The sequence below is a fragment of the Mauremys reevesii genome, linkage group 1, assembly GCF_016161935.1.
Source record: "Mauremys reevesii isolate NIE-2019 linkage group 1, ASM1616193v1, whole genome shotgun sequence".
Taxonomy (NCBI): Eukaryota; Metazoa; Chordata; order Testudines; family Geoemydidae; genus Mauremys; species Mauremys reevesii.
The window spans coordinates 219,639,241-219,654,333 of NC_052623.1; the positions used below are offsets into that span (position 1 = coordinate 219,639,241).

Consider the following 15,093-nt stretch of genomic DNA (forward strand, 5'->3'; position numbering starts at 1 on the left):
GGCTCTAGGTCACATGTTGGGGGTGTGGGGTGGGGAAGTAGGGCCTACAGGATGTGAGTCTGGTTAAAATGAAACTGCACAAAAAACCTCCCCCTTTGTTCCAGCTAAAGGCCCTACTTTGGCTTCTCCCCCTTTCATAAAAATCTCCATGTCTACCCTGGCTCTCAGAAACCCCATTTCTCACATTGGTATTTTCACGGTTTCTTCCTTTTTTCATGGTCTCATACAAATATTTTTGCCATCAAAACAATCAAGTACATTTAAAATGAGAAAAACAATCAAACCAAACATCCTTTATCTCCTTCACCAGGCATGGTGTGTGTCTCAATGTATCTCCTGAAAAGTCCAGGCAGGCAGAGTCACCCCTAAATTAACTTCACATCAGGCCCAGCAGTTCTTGGGGCTATGGGAAGAACTGAACTGCACTGGCGGCAGTGAAGGAGGATGGTTGGGGCTGAGCTGTCTGGGAAATATTTTAATCCTTATCTGTTGTTCAGAAGATTAAATCAATGCAGCCTCCACTTCTCCATCTCTCCCCAGGAAATAACGTTTCTGTACAAAGTACCCAAACCTTTTAACAAGAAGAAGTGAAATGAAATGGCCACATGATGTCAAGAGAATCTAAGAAATGTGTTAATCTCTAAGGTGCTACGTGTACTCCTGTTCTTTTTGCGGATACAGACTAACACGGCTGCGCCTCTGAAACCTAAGAGATGAGAAGCCATGTTCTTGTTCAATGTGCATTGAAGCTGAAAAGAGAGATGTTTCCTCTTTGACTCCTAGGCCCCCATTTCTAATCCACTAGACACCCCTTTCCTCCCTAGACCCCAGGAGTCATTGACTACTAGCACCCTGACTCTGCTCTCTGTAACAAATAAGAAGCTCTGAGACCCCTATGCTGTCCCCTCACCTCCCTGCCTGGGCTGCCCTTGAAACCCAATGGGGTTTCCTTGGGCAGTTTTGAATCTTGCTCCCAGGAAGGGTGTAATTTTAGGTGCAGGTTCCAAATAGTGCAATTAACCATCCAGAAGGGGCATCAGGTATCGGTGTTGGAGCCATTGAAATAATCATCACAGCAACATACTTCAGGGAAACAGTTATTAATGAAGTGTCAATAAAAGGTCAGACTCTGATGGTGTCAGTGTCACACTAGAGGGCGCTGTGATGGTTTGAAATTTGTCATCCAAACCTAGTCACCGCCTAGCACATGTTTTAACCTCTTCTTCTCTTACCGTTGCTCCTTATCAGAGAAGGGGAGAGGGCGAACGAGGAATAGAAACAGAGACCTAGTGACTGAAGCAAACATTTCTTTGCTCCTTGCTTGGCTCTGTCAGTTATTTGGATACAAACTCACCCACCACCCACTGTCTGGGCTGGGCTCAATGGGCAGGAAGAGCTCAGCTGTCAGTGGGACTTGGGGAGCATGGCACATTACTGTGAGCTGCTTGAACGTTTAGGTGAAAACCACCTAAACACGGAAACAAGGTCTAGGCTGCAATAACTCATCTTGCATCTGCGGCTGTACAAGCTACAAGGCAGAGGACTAAGTACAACATTTAAACTTATGTTTGACCTCAGAGAATAAAAAAAAATGTGTCAGTGAAAAGAGGGGAGTCGAATTTAATCCCTTGTCACCATCAATGTGCAAACCAGGAACCTGTTGCTTTGCATTCCTGCTGTTGTGTCACCATCAGGTGGCTATTCTGTCTCAGTCCCTTTAATTAAAAAATTGTGGAGTTGAACGAGGGATCACTTGATTTGCAGTCAAACACTCTATCACTGAGCTATACCCTCATGATAGTTGCCTAGGCAAGTCAGTGATCTTAAGGATTTTGAAGGACAGGGTCTGCCTCAGAGAGCTCCTTTTCTATTCCCAGACCACAGTGCTTTTAAAAATGGGCTTTGATTAAACTTTATATATACATGTAGACACCACAGCTTGCACACCCACCGACATAGCTTCCCCCACTGATATAGCTACCACCTCTCAGGGAAATGGGTTAACTACGCAGACGGGACAGCTCTCTCCCCTCCGCTTAGAGCATCTTAATTATTTATGAATAGGTGGGAAATAACCTCCTTAATGGACAGTAACCAGTTTATCAAATATTGCAGTGTCTGCATTTAATATGGTTAACTAGTCATATTGGGCTGGATTAGTAGGAGCATTGCAAACAGATTGAGGAAAGTGATTATTCCCCTCTATTCAGCACTGGTGAGGCCACATCTGGAGCATTGCATCCAGTTTCCCTCCCCCCATTACAGAAACAAATTGGAGAGAGGCTAGGGGAGGGCAACAAAAATGATTAGGGGGCAGGGGACTTACGAGGAGAGGCTGAGGGCAGGGCTGCCTGGGGGAGGGGTGCAACTGGGGCAATTTGCCCCAGGCCCTGCAGGGGCCCCCATGAGAATATAGTTTTCTATAGTATTGCAACTTTTTTTTATGGAAGGGGCCCCCAAAATTGTTTTGCCCCAGGCCCCCTGAATCCTCTGGGTGGCCTTGCCCAGACCGTGGCGCTGTCTTCCGACTCCACCCCTTTCACTTGTTCGCCTCCCTCTGAGGCCCAACCTGTGCTCTGCCCTCACTCCCATTTGGCCACTTCCCACCCCTGCTCTTCCTCTTTGGCTGAAGCCTGCTGGTCCACCTTTCGCTCGCTCCCCTCCTCCCCCAAGGCCTCCTCGCACCTCTCCATCCCCTCCCCTGAGACCCACCCTGCCCACCACTCACACCTCTCTGCCCCTCCCCTAAGACCAGCCCTGCCCACAACTTGCACCTCTCTGCCCCTCTCCTGAGACCTGCCCTGCCCACCTCTCTCACTTTTCTGACCTCTCCCCTTTGTCCCGGGCCTTCCCCACCCTCTGGCAGGGGTCACAGGATTGGCAATACTGTCGGACATGGGTAAAGAACCCCAGGCCAGTAAAAGTTCTGTAGCAGTCTCTGCCGGGTGCGCCGGATTCCCTGGTGCCCTGCGAGAGAGATGTCATGGGCAGGTACAGTAGCTTGTGGCGAAACTTCTGAGGAACCACCACTTGCCTCCTGGTCCCCCATGCCTCTACTTCCCCTGGGGGAGCCCATTCTCGGTACAGGAACACCTTCTCCCACAGGAACCTCTCCTTGAAATCTCTCCTCATGGACTGTACCACACTGAGATCAGCCAGGTCCCTTGGTCTCCGCAAGGAGGGATCTTTCTGCAACTTGGCCTGGAACTCGTCGGCTGGGGAAGGGATGGGTCAGAAGCCACAGCCCTCCCTGAACCTTCCCTTTGGGTAGGGTTCCGGCCCTCCCTCAGCCTTGCCTCCTCACCAGGATAGGGTTCTGTGCCTCTGGGGTGACATCCTCCCCAAGGTCAGGATGTAGAGTATCTTGCCGGCTCTGGCTATGTGTCACGATTAAAACGTTCCGGGGGTTGCTGGCCAGTCCTCTAGATTCCCGACCCCATCAACACCTCGGTGGGCAAATGGTGGTGCACCCCCACCTCCTTGGGGCCCTCCTTGTCCCCCCATTTCAGATGCACCGTTGCCACGGGCACCTTGAATGGGGTCCCGCCCACCCCTGTCAGGGTCAGGAAGGTGTTGGGCATCACCTGATCAGGGGCCACCACCTCGGGCTGGGCCAGCGTCACCTCAGCGCCCGTGTCCCAGTATCCATAGACTTTCCTCCCATCCACCTCCAGGGGAACAAGACACTCGCTCCACAGGGACAGCCCCGCGCCCACCCTGTAAACCGAGAATCTTGAGTCCGGGGCATCCAACCCCCCCAGAGGAGCCGGCCTGGGGACCTCCTCTCTCCTGAGCAGTTGATAAGCTGCCAGCCCCCCCCCCCCTTGCCTGGGAAGCCTGCCTCTTGTCCATCTGGGCCTCTACCAAGTTAACCCGCTGTGGGGGTCAGTCGGCTCAGTCTGTCCTTGAGCCTGGGGCACTGGGACCGTTTGCGGCCTCCTCTGGCCACAGTGATAGCAGCTCATGTCCCGTTGGTCTCCTCAAACTGGTCAGTTGTCCCTGACACTGGGCGTTCCCCTTGGGAGGGGGTTCTCCCAATTCCAAGCAGCAGCTTAGCCATAGCTAGATAAAAATGGTTCTATAGCTGTGTATTCATACAAATGGAGTGATGTTACAGATCAAACTCAGACTCCACTACCTAGGTGTCTAAGTGAAACCATTAATGTAAAGCCAGTAAACTATGCAATTTGGAACTGTATGAAGTACAATTAGAATCCATGGTCCTCTTAACCTGGGGTAGGCAACCTATGGCACGTATGCCGAAGGCTGCACATGAGCTGATTTTCAGTGGCACTCACGCTGCCCTTTCCTCGCTACCAATCGGGGCGGGGGGGGGGGCTCTCCATTTTAATTTCAATTTATGTGAAGCATCTTAAACATTTTAGAAACCTTATTACTATACATACAACAATAGATTAGTTATACATTTTAGACATCACGAAAGAGACCTCCTGAAATCGTTGATTTGTATTTCCGGCAGGCGAAACCTCAAATTAGAGTGAATAAATGAAGACTGAGCACACCACTTCTGAAAGGGTGCCGAGCCCTGCTCTAGCCAGGCTTATTGCGTGACAGAGAGAGTTTTTCCTAGGAACCAGCAGAGGGTGCTGTTGCCTCGAGCTTTGAGGCTTTTGAAAAAGCTCCGGTGAAGTAGTTTATTTTTCAAGAGCGCTATGAAAAATGGACTAGAAAAATGCCACCAAATCACCGGCCTGGGGAGCAGGTGCCTACGGCCGGTCGTGCGCCGGGGAGAGGAGCGTGGATCCCGCACCGTACGTGGATCCGCGGGGTCCAGAACATAGACAAGAGGTGATGCGTTATAATTCTTTACGAAGTAACAGTACAGGCTATAAATACTACTATAGCAACGCATTGAAATATTCACTGCCACACATGGACTATTGTCCTCAGGCAGTCGCTGATCTCTTCCCGGCTGCTTTGTCAGCCATACTCTATGTTGGTGACAAAACCCTTTTAGTTGTCTCTCCATAAAGCCATGTCTATTTCGGGCATCTCCACCAAAAATGTCTCAGAGACCCTCTTCTCGGGCTGTCCCACACTAGTGAGACCTCACCATAGGCGACCGGTACAGTAATCTCTCGTCACCCTTGACCATGTTGGAACAACGCTGAACAATTAAGGGGAAGGAAAGTTTTGCTTCCTTCCTTCCCAACAGTTTCTACCTGAACTCTGGAAGTGCAAGGGGAAGTGGAGTGCTGCTGAAGAGAAAGGGGAGAAGAACATTAATGGATTTTCTGTCTGTCCTTCAAGAGAGGAGGCTAAACTTTGGAACCTATCGTTATGTCTTTACTTTGCATGTAGAATTGCATGTGTGTTTGAAATCTTTATCACCTATGTAAACTCAATTGAAACAATTTGTTAAAGATCTTTCCTTTGATGTGTTGCTATCCATGCAAAACATTAACACACCTGTTCACTCTGAAAGCCTCGCTTTCTCTGCTGAGAAAAATTATACCGTCATTTTAGGTGTCTGCTGAGCATCTTTACTGATATTTAACGATGTTGTATGTATTCAGGTGCCTGGTTTGCTCCGATAGCTAGCTAGCTTGCTCGATAGAGTAACTGTATAAATCTAGAGTTATGCTATCAGGAAAACAGGGGCAGTTACAATGGAACTGCTTAAAGATGAAAAATTTAAGCTTCTTCTCAGTGTTCGTGATTAGTTAGATCGATGGATCCATCGACGATAGACAGATTAGTTAGATGGATATAGCTATAGACCGAGAGATGGTGTAACCTGTATAAACCTTGAGAAATGTTGTCAGTGAAACATGCATCCGATGAAGTGGGTATTCACCAACGAAAGCGCATAAGTCTATTAGGTGCCACAAGACTCTCTGCTGCTTTTACAGATCCAGACTAACGCGGCTACCCCTCTGATACTTGTCAGTGAAACAGGGGAAGTTCCGCTGGAAATGCTTAAACAAGAAAAATTAAAGCTGCTTATTAGTGTTCATGATTAGATAGATAGATAGATAGATAGAAAGATAGACAGATAGATAGATCCCTCATCTGAACAGCCTAAACTTTAGGTTGTTGGCTAATCTCTGTCTCTAGAATGGCCCAAAACCATGAAAAATGGAATAGAAAAATGGAAGGAAATTACCGGCCCGGGGAGTGGGCCGTTCGCGCGCCAGCAAGCCCGCAGCTGAAACGCCGCAAGCCCGCGGCTTCTCTCCCTTGGCAGGTCCGCGTGGTCCAGAACATAGAAAAGACTTTACAAAAGAGGTGATCCATTGTAATTCTGTCCGAAGTAACAGTGCAGGCTATAAACACTACTACAGCAACGCATTGAAATATTCACTGCCACACACTGTCTTGAGGCGCTCTCTGACCTCTCCCCGGCTGCTTTCTCAGCCATACACTATTTTGGTGACAAATCCATTTAGTTGTCATAATCCTGCAGGAGCATGCTCCACCTCAGGAGCTTGGCATTGGCTCCTTTCATCTGGTGCAGCTAGGTTAGGGGAGAGTGGTCATTGTACACGATGAAGTGTCGCCCAGAGAGATATGGTTCTAGTTTCTTAAGGACCCACACCATGACCAGGCATTCCTTCTCGATGGCCGCGTATTTCTGCTCCCGGGGTAGCAACTTCTTCCTCAGGTACACGATGGGGTGTCTCTCCCTCTTTTTATCCTCCTGCATTAACACTGCTCCCAGTAAAGGGCTTGTCAAAGTCTGGGTTTGCCAGAACTGGGCCACTAACCAGAGCCGCCTCAGCGCCCGGAGAGCCTCCTGACACTCCTCGGTCCAGACCACCATGTCTGGCTTCCCCTTCTTGCACAGATCAGTGATGAGGGCAGCTATGGTGCAAAACTGGGGCACGGACCTTCGATAGTACCCCGCCATCCCAATAAAGGCTTGGACCTTCTTTTTGGTTTGGGGAGAGGGCCAGTCTCTGATCACCTCCACTTTGGCTGGTTCTCGCTTTAGGCAGCCGCTCCCCACCCGATGGCCCAGATAAGATACTTCAGCCAGCACCACCTTGCACTTTACCCAGCCTCTCGGAGTCGGTCCAGCACTTGTTTAACCTGGGACACGTGGTCACCCCAGGTGTGGCTAAAGACACATATGTCGTCAATATACGCCACGGCAAACTCTCCATCCCCCTCAGTAGCTGACCCACCAGGCGCTGGAAGGTGTCCGGAAAGGGGAACATCTTATAGGAGGATGTGACCTGGTCTCCACCCAGTGGACAGTCAAATTAGTGCGTCCAGGCTGGTTGGAAAACAGCTGTCGGTACAGATGCAGCACCCTGCTAATCTCAGCGTGCTGGGCCAAGGTCAGCTGATCAGAGAGGGGAATTACTTCCAGGGGGAACCAACTTTTGTCCCAGGGAATAGATCCAGTAAAGGGTCATCTCCCTGCTCCTCCCAATGTCCACACACGGCCAATACCACATGTCCCCTGTCATAATATGGCTTCATCATATTTACATGGTACACCCGGCGGTGGTTCGCCCGGTTCGACAGCTCCACCACATAGTTTACGTCATTTAGTTGCTTGACAACCTTGAAGGGCCCTTCCCAGGCAGCCTGGCATTTGTTCTTGCTCACGGGGATGAGACCCATCACCTGATCCCTGGTGGCGAAGGCGCGGGCCTGTGCCGTGCGCTCATACCAGACCTTCTGCTGCCTCTGGGCTCGGGCCAGTTTCTCCCTGGCCAGGCCCATGAGCTCGGCAAGTCTTTCCCGGAAGGTCAGGACATACTCCACCACCAACTCTCCATCGGGAGTAGCCTTCCCCTCCCATTCATCTCTCATCAGGTCTAGGGCCCCCCGCCCCTTACCCGCCTGCCATACAAAAGTTCAAAATGCGAAAACCCGGTACATTCCTGGGGTACCTCCCTGTATGTGAACAGCAGGTGAGGTAAGTACTTGTCCCAGTCCTGCGGGTGCTGGTTCATAAATGTTTTTAGCATCATCTTTAGCATCCCGTTGAACCTTACCACCAGCCCGTTGGACTCGGGGTGATACGCTGAGGCCCAGTTGTGCCAGACCCCGCATTTCTCCCACAAGCACCGGAGCAGGGCCGACATGAAGTTGGACCCCTGGTCCGTTAAGACTTCCTTGGGGAACCCCACTCTGCTGAAAATGGTCAGCAGCGCATCTGCCGCAGTGTCTGCTTTGATAGAGGACAAGGCCACCGCCTCGGCGAAATCTACCACCACCAGAATGTATTTCTTCCCCAGCCGGGTCGTCTTGCTGAGAGGTCCCACTATGTCCATGGCCACCTTCTGGAAAGGTTCTTCTATGATGGGTAAAGGCCTCAGAGCCGCTTTCCCTTTGTCCCGGGCCTTCCCCACCCTCTGGCAGGGGTCACAGGATTGGCAATATTGTCGGACATGGGTAAAGACCCCCAGGCCAGTAAAAGTTCTGTAGCAGCCTCTGCCGGGTGCGTCGGATTCCCTGGTGCCCTGGTTTGTGCTGGCTTTCACGCAGCATGCGCTCTCTATCTCTCTCAGTGACCCTCCTTAGGGTGATCTCGCTCAGTGACTCCTGCATTTAATTAGGGGAATGAGTGTAATGTTAGTATTGGGAATGCTTCACATTTCCTTTGCATAACAATAAGCGTCGGTTTACAGCCGCGTGGTGGAGGCTGCAGAGGGGCAGCATACAGGGATCTTTCCCGGGGACAGCCGCGAAGGGGTGGAACAGGGGCAGAGTTTATACTTTCCGGATTGCCTGCAGCAGGAGGGCACTGCTATACATTAAGTTTTAAGCAGCCTAAAGTCTACGGCTTACCATGCCTGGCTACTCCACGGATTCTGCTGTCCTGCCCCTCTTGTCTGATCTCCAGTGCAAGACCCCAGGCAATGAAAGTGAAGGCTGAAAATTCGAACTTGTCCTGAGTGCGCATGAGATAGGTGCTGTGCATGGTCTTGTTCACAGAGACAGACTAGACTGTGTTCATTGTTCGCAAAAATGTATCTTTGCAAGGAATTCACTCCCTTTTTCCCATCACAGAGCTGCGACTGTCTCCAGACCTGCCCCAGCATCCCCCTCACAGAGGCTGGTGCAGATTAGGCGGCGAAAGAAAAAGTCACGGGACGAGATGTTCGCTGAACTTATGGGCTGCTCACAAGCCGAGGCGGCCCAGCAGAGCCAGTGGAGGGAGAACCTCTCTCAGTACCAGAGCTCACACAGCGAACGGGAGGAGAGGTGGCGTGAGGAAGACAAGCAGGCGACTCAAACGCTGCTTGGACTAATGAGGGAGCAAACGGACACGCTCCGGTGCCTTGTGGATGTTCTGCAGGACCGCAGGCAGGAGGACAGAGCCCCCCTGCAGTGTATCTGCAACCGCCCTCCCCCGCCACAAAGTCCCATACCCCCCTCACCCAAAATAACAAGAAGGAGGGGCGCCAGGGGCCGTGAAAACTGTCACTCCACCCCAGCAGAGTGCTCAATTACCCAAAAGCTCTCATTCCCTAAATTTTGAGAAGTCCTTCCCTTCCTGACTCACCGAAGCCCCAATCCCAGTTTCATCCCCTAACTGTCTAGTTGATTATTAAAAATACTTTGCTGTTAATTACTGTTTCCGTCATGTTTTTGTACAGAAGACTGTGTTTGAAGGGGTGGGTGGGGAAGGGGGTTGGTAATTGCATAGGACAGTCACCTTTACTAGGGTACAGACACGGGGGCAGGATCACACACAGAGTGCAGTCAGTATGCACCCTGGTCGGTATGGGAGGTGGTTTCCATGTTCTGTGTGGGTGGGGAGTACGTGACTTTGTAGCGGGGGAGGGCGGTTACAGATCTTATGTAGTGGTCCTTGTCCTGGACCACAGAGCCACGCAGCAGGGGAATCTGTAACCGTCCTCCCCTGCCACAAGGTCACATAGCCCCCGCACACACAGTCCCAAAAAGGAGGGATGGCAGGCTCCATTGAAACAACCAGTCCGGCACTGCAGACCGCTCTAGGAGCAGGAGCCTGTCATTCCTCGAGTTTAGAAGCGGTCTTTACATCTCGACACACCCTACCCAGCACAGTCTGCGTCCCAGTTTCAACCCTTTAATGCAAAGTCATTAATAAAGAAACCTTTGTTAAGTAACAATGGAACATGTATTTTATTTTTACACGTGTGTTGGAAGGGGGGGAAACGGGGTGAACGGGGTATGTAACTGCAGAGGATAGTCAACAGTAACTGGGTAAAGAAACAGGGGCAGGTTCAGCTTCTCTGTAAAGAAACTGAATAATCACAGGTCACGCTGCTCGCTGAGGAACCTAGCTTTCAAAGCTTTCCCGCTGGGCTCTTCTAATCGCACGGCTGTCTGGCTGAGCGTAATCAGCAGCCAGGCGATTTGCCTCAACCTCCCATCCTGCCATAAAGGTCTCCCCCTTGCTCTCTCAGAGATTATAGAGCACACAGCAAGCTGCAATAACAATGGGGATATTGGTTTCGCTGAGATCCATCTAAACAGGCTCCATGCTCGCAGTGCTGTGGCGTCCGCGCTGTCACTCACCAGAAAAGTGCACGAACTGATTGCCCGCCGGCGGGAGTGACGGTTGAATGATGACAGTTACCCAAGACCACCCTCAACACATTTTTTCCCCCAGCAGGCATTGGGGGCTCTACCCAGAATTCCAATGGGCAGCGGGGACTGCGGGAACTGTGGGATAGCTGCCCACAGTGCACCGCTTCCAATGTCGACGCTTGCCCCGTTAGTGTGGACTCACAAAGTCGAATTAGTGTCCTTAGTGTGGATACACAAATTCGACTTTGTAAGGTCGATTCCACAAATTTGAGTTAAGTTGAATCGAACTACTCTTGTAGTGTAGACATACCCTGAGTGTAGCATTGGGAGCAGCGTCTGATGTTTTATTGTCTAGCCGGCTTGCTTCCTAGAACGAACGCTCCTTGAGTGGGTGATCCACAGGGAGTAGCTCAAATTCCAAAGTGCCTGGCCAGGGGCAGGACATTAGCACAGCAAGGGAGGGGTGTGTCAGTGCCATCACAAAGGCCTTTTGCAGGACCTCAGATTATTGGTCAAAGGTTGTGGGGAGGTGGTGACCTCACAGAGAGATGCTGACATCAGCCAGGCAGGACAGGGGCGAGGGGTCAGGGAAACCTCAGAGACCCCTGTGGCTTTGCTTCAGCAAGTCTCCTTCTTGAGGTCTCTCTTTGAGGACAGTGAGAGAGTATTCGGGTTCACGTACGTGAGCGCCAGGAGGAACCTCTTTTGAGTTTTCTCCTTCCCTTTTAGTGATTTTACTAGAAAACAGCCATCCCTGTTTAGAAGGTAAGAGCCTCCTCGAGGAAAGGGGTATCATGGGGGCATCACAGTTTGGACTCCATGGCCCCCCCAATGTAAGGAAGTTCCTGCCACCCTGCTCTGTGTTCGCAGTGTGGGAGGGAGCTGCATTCCACGGCACTGATTTGCTCCTGGCTGCCGGAGCAGAGCAGCAGGCTCAGCTGTCAGAACTTCCCGGAGTTCTTGAGTAATCTGCATTGAGCTGTATGCTCATTGCTCATAATCACTTGAAGCCTATCTTTGTGTAGTTAATAAATGTGTGTTATATTTCCCCCTAAAACCTTGTGTTTTGCTAGATGTGCTTGGGGAACCTGCTCAGGACCAGAGACTGGTGCATGGTCCTCTCCACTTGGAGAAAGGGGCAGACTGGGGGTATAAACTGATACCGTCAGGCTTTTCGCCAGGGACCTAGGCTGGGGATCTGGGGAGAAGCTTCATAGTACCTGCAGCTGGGTGTGTCCCTGCCTGTGTAAAGGTTTGTGTGAGTGCAGGGCCGGGAGCGATCTGCATCTTCTCCCAGCAGCAGTGTGAGAGGCAGCCCAGGCTGGGGAGACAGAGGGCTCAACGGTATCCCAGCTCCAGGTTGCACCCTGGGGGCCCCCCTCATTATAACAAATAAATTAGTGCATCTCTCCCCAAACTAGTTCTACAAGCACGAAGAACACCATGGAGACCAGGCCTTTAAACGTTAGGAACCATCAGAGTTAAGGTGGCATATACAAACTTTGTGCAGTGCTGCTGTGCGTGTATGTTATGATATAGACTCACAAGTATGGCCCTGGGGTCAATTCCCTGCCCCGCACAACATCAATTTCCTCCAGACTACCAAGGGAAGTGGTGCTTTCTCCATCCCTTCATGAGGTGCCTTTCTGGAGTCTGCTTTGGTCCAAAACTTGCTACTGCGCCATACAGGAGGCCTGTGATGTGCAAAGGGGTCAGATGAGATGATCTGACCGTCTCATCTGGCCTTAGTCTCCAAATCTCTGCAAAACTGAGTGTGGCACTTTGAGAGCCTCTGAGGTTGCCATGTGTTGCCTGCTTGATCTCCAGCACTGACCCTGAGTGCGTGGGGGGTGACACAGGGGGAGCAGCTCAAACATGCAAAGGGGCTGGCCAGGGGCTGGACATTAGCCTTGCAGGGCAGGGGTGAGTGTGGCAGTGACATCACAAGGGCCTTTTGCAGCACCTCAGCTGATTGGTCAAAGGAGGTTGGGAGGCGGTGATCTCACAGAGAGTCCATCACAACGGCCAGGTAGGACAGGCTGCAGGGCTGGGACGATGTCAGAGACCCCCGTGGCTTTGCTGCAGAGAGTCTCCTTCTTTAGGTCTCTCCCTGAGTACTGAGAGAGAATTCTGGGTCATGTCTGTGAGCACGAGGAGGAGACTCGTTGGAGTTTTCCCCGTTCCCACTGCTAATTTAGTGAGAAGACAGACATCCCTGTGGAGAAGGTAAGAGCCCCAGAGAGGTTTGGTACCTAGCCAGCCTGACCCACCTGGTGCTGGCCAAATTCAAGGCATGGAAAACACTAGGTTAAGGTGGGAGAATTGTTTTTACCACCTAGGCCTTTGTTCATTAGAGTCAGGGGGACATTGGGGTTCATCATTTTTGGTTTCTCTTTTTCCTACTTCCCTCCCTCTTTAGCCCTCGTGGAGGGAGGCCATCCCAAAGAGATGGGACAGGAAGACTGCTCTGAGAGCGATCCTCACTGGTGACTTGAGCCATCCCTGGGCCATCTGGGGAACCCTCAGCCTCTGCCAGAGTCTCAATGCTGATTGACAGAGCAGGGGATCTAGTGAAGGGAGGAGACTCAGGACTTTGTTATTCTCTTTTAAGGCCCAGCAAATAAGCCAGAACCAATCATCTGCTTGGTGAATTGTTCTCCTGCCTTCTCGACATTGACTGTCTCTGAGACGTTCCTGGTTCTGGTGCTTCTACAACACTTGCTGAATAATCACTCTGAATGGCGGTTGGTCTGTAGCTCATTCGAGGTCACTTTGTTCTGATCATTCAGTGTGTGAAACTCCAGACTGATGGTTAATTTGAAAGTCAGGACACCTGAGATGTAAGACAAGGCCCTTTGCCTTTCTCAACCTTCGTTTCTCCCACTGTCAGTTGGGGATAACAAGCCTCTCACACCTGCCTCCTGGTGGGGGGAGGCTGCGGAGCTGTGGGGACCCATATGAGAAGGTCACTAGTAGCAATGCAGCATAGGAGGTGTCCTATCGGGTTGAGTCATTGCAGATTATGATGTAGTTCAGCAGACCCCTGTTTTCCCAATATTGCATTATGCAGCTTTCCATGTTAACCGAACCACCAGTGCACGCAGGTGCAGGAGTTGGCGATTTCTCCTGTGGCCTCGAGATGGCACTGCAGGCTAGCACTTTCCCATTCCCCTGGGTATCAGAATGTTTGATTAGGTGACCTGGCCCCAAACGGCCCCAGTTAGATGCCATCAGTGGGGTCTGCTGTGTAAAGGCTGAAAGAGTCAATTTTATTGGTATTTTATTATCTTTAAATCATTAAGGGGAGCATCTTATCTCGTTTCTAAATCAAAGTGTCTCCTCTTTGTGTGCGAAGAGAGAGTTTAACGGGATGCCACAAATGGGAGATGCTTTTGATTTGGAAAACAGAATATTTTTGCAAAGAATTTTCATCCCAATTGTTTCATGATTCCACAAAACAAACTTGTTTAATGTTCATGTGATTTTCTAACAGAAAACTGTGTTTATGAAAATTTCCCCCCCCCCCCCGCCCAATTGCTGGGCTCTGTCCCTCCTTCTGGGGGGCTTGTTGTCTGCTGATGTCAGTGAGAGTGAGAGTTGTTGGCTTTTCTCTCTAGCTCTGCCATTGCTTTGCCATGTGACCTGGGGTAGGTCATTTCCTCTCTCTCTACCTCAGCATCCCAATCTGTGCAATGGGAAGAGAGACAGGTCTGTAATGCCTGGCAGGAGTGAGACTGGGAGAGAGAACGGGCATTAAAGCACTTTGGGGAGGAGAAAGGGTTGTTTCATGCTGTTGAGCACCAAGGCATTCTGACATTTGCGAAAATGTCTCGTCTAGAGAAACAAGGAATGATCGGGGACAAAGCCTGTAGGAGGATGTGAATCAGAGAGGCCAGGGTATGTGTTTGGGGTCTCACCAGTGCTTCTCACCTGTGAGTGCTTCCCCATCGTCATAGCTTGGCCTGGGAACAGGAGAAATAAACCAGACGGTGAGTGAGTGAGAGGGATGCAGTGACAGTGCCACGGGGCAGTGGGGAGGAGGTAACAAGCCTCTCTGCTGCCCAACATGTACCAGAAGGGAAGGGATTTCCCCCACAGTCCTCATCTGCCCTGGCTCTGAGCAGGATTAGCTGCCTAAAACCCAGAACTTCCAGAAGCCGTCCAGACCATAGTTGAGATCTGTGGAGCTCTTGGCTATAATGAAATTGTAATTAACTATCCAGGTGTAAAGACCTAGGGACTAGAACCTGGGTTGGCCAATATTCCCCTAGTGCCAGCTGAGCCAGGGTGGCGGGACCGCGAGGTTGCGGGACTCTGGCTGGGAGAGCGGGGCCGCGGTGATGCGGACCTCTGACCGGGGGAGCGCAACCGCGGGGTTGCGGGGTTCTGGGCCGGGAGAGCGTGGCTGCGGGGTTGCGGGGCTCTAGCCCGGGTAGCGGGGCCACCAGAATGGCCGCGTAGGCCGGGGGCAGTGGGACCGTGGGTATCCGGGGTTCCCGCCAGGAGAGCGGTGCTGCAGGGTTGCGGGGTTCCGGCCGGGGGAGCGTGACCAAGGGGTTGTGCAGCTCCAGCCAGGGGGGAATCAGCCCCTGCACT

General features: G+C 51.3%; 1 protein-coding gene across 1 annotated transcript in view; it reads left to right on the plus strand.

The window, feature by feature from the left end:
• The first annotated feature begins 12,704 nt into the window (after nucleotides 1-12,704).
• LOC120385042 (C-type lectin domain family 5 member A-like) overlaps nucleotides 12,705-15,093 on the plus strand; it is a 34,362-nt gene continuing 31,973 nt past the window's right edge. The window contains exon 1 of the mRNA XM_039504189.1: nucleotides 12,705-12,723. The gene's annotated coding sequence lies outside the window, so the exon portion shown is untranslated. The remainder of the gene's footprint in view (nucleotides 12,724-15,093) is intronic.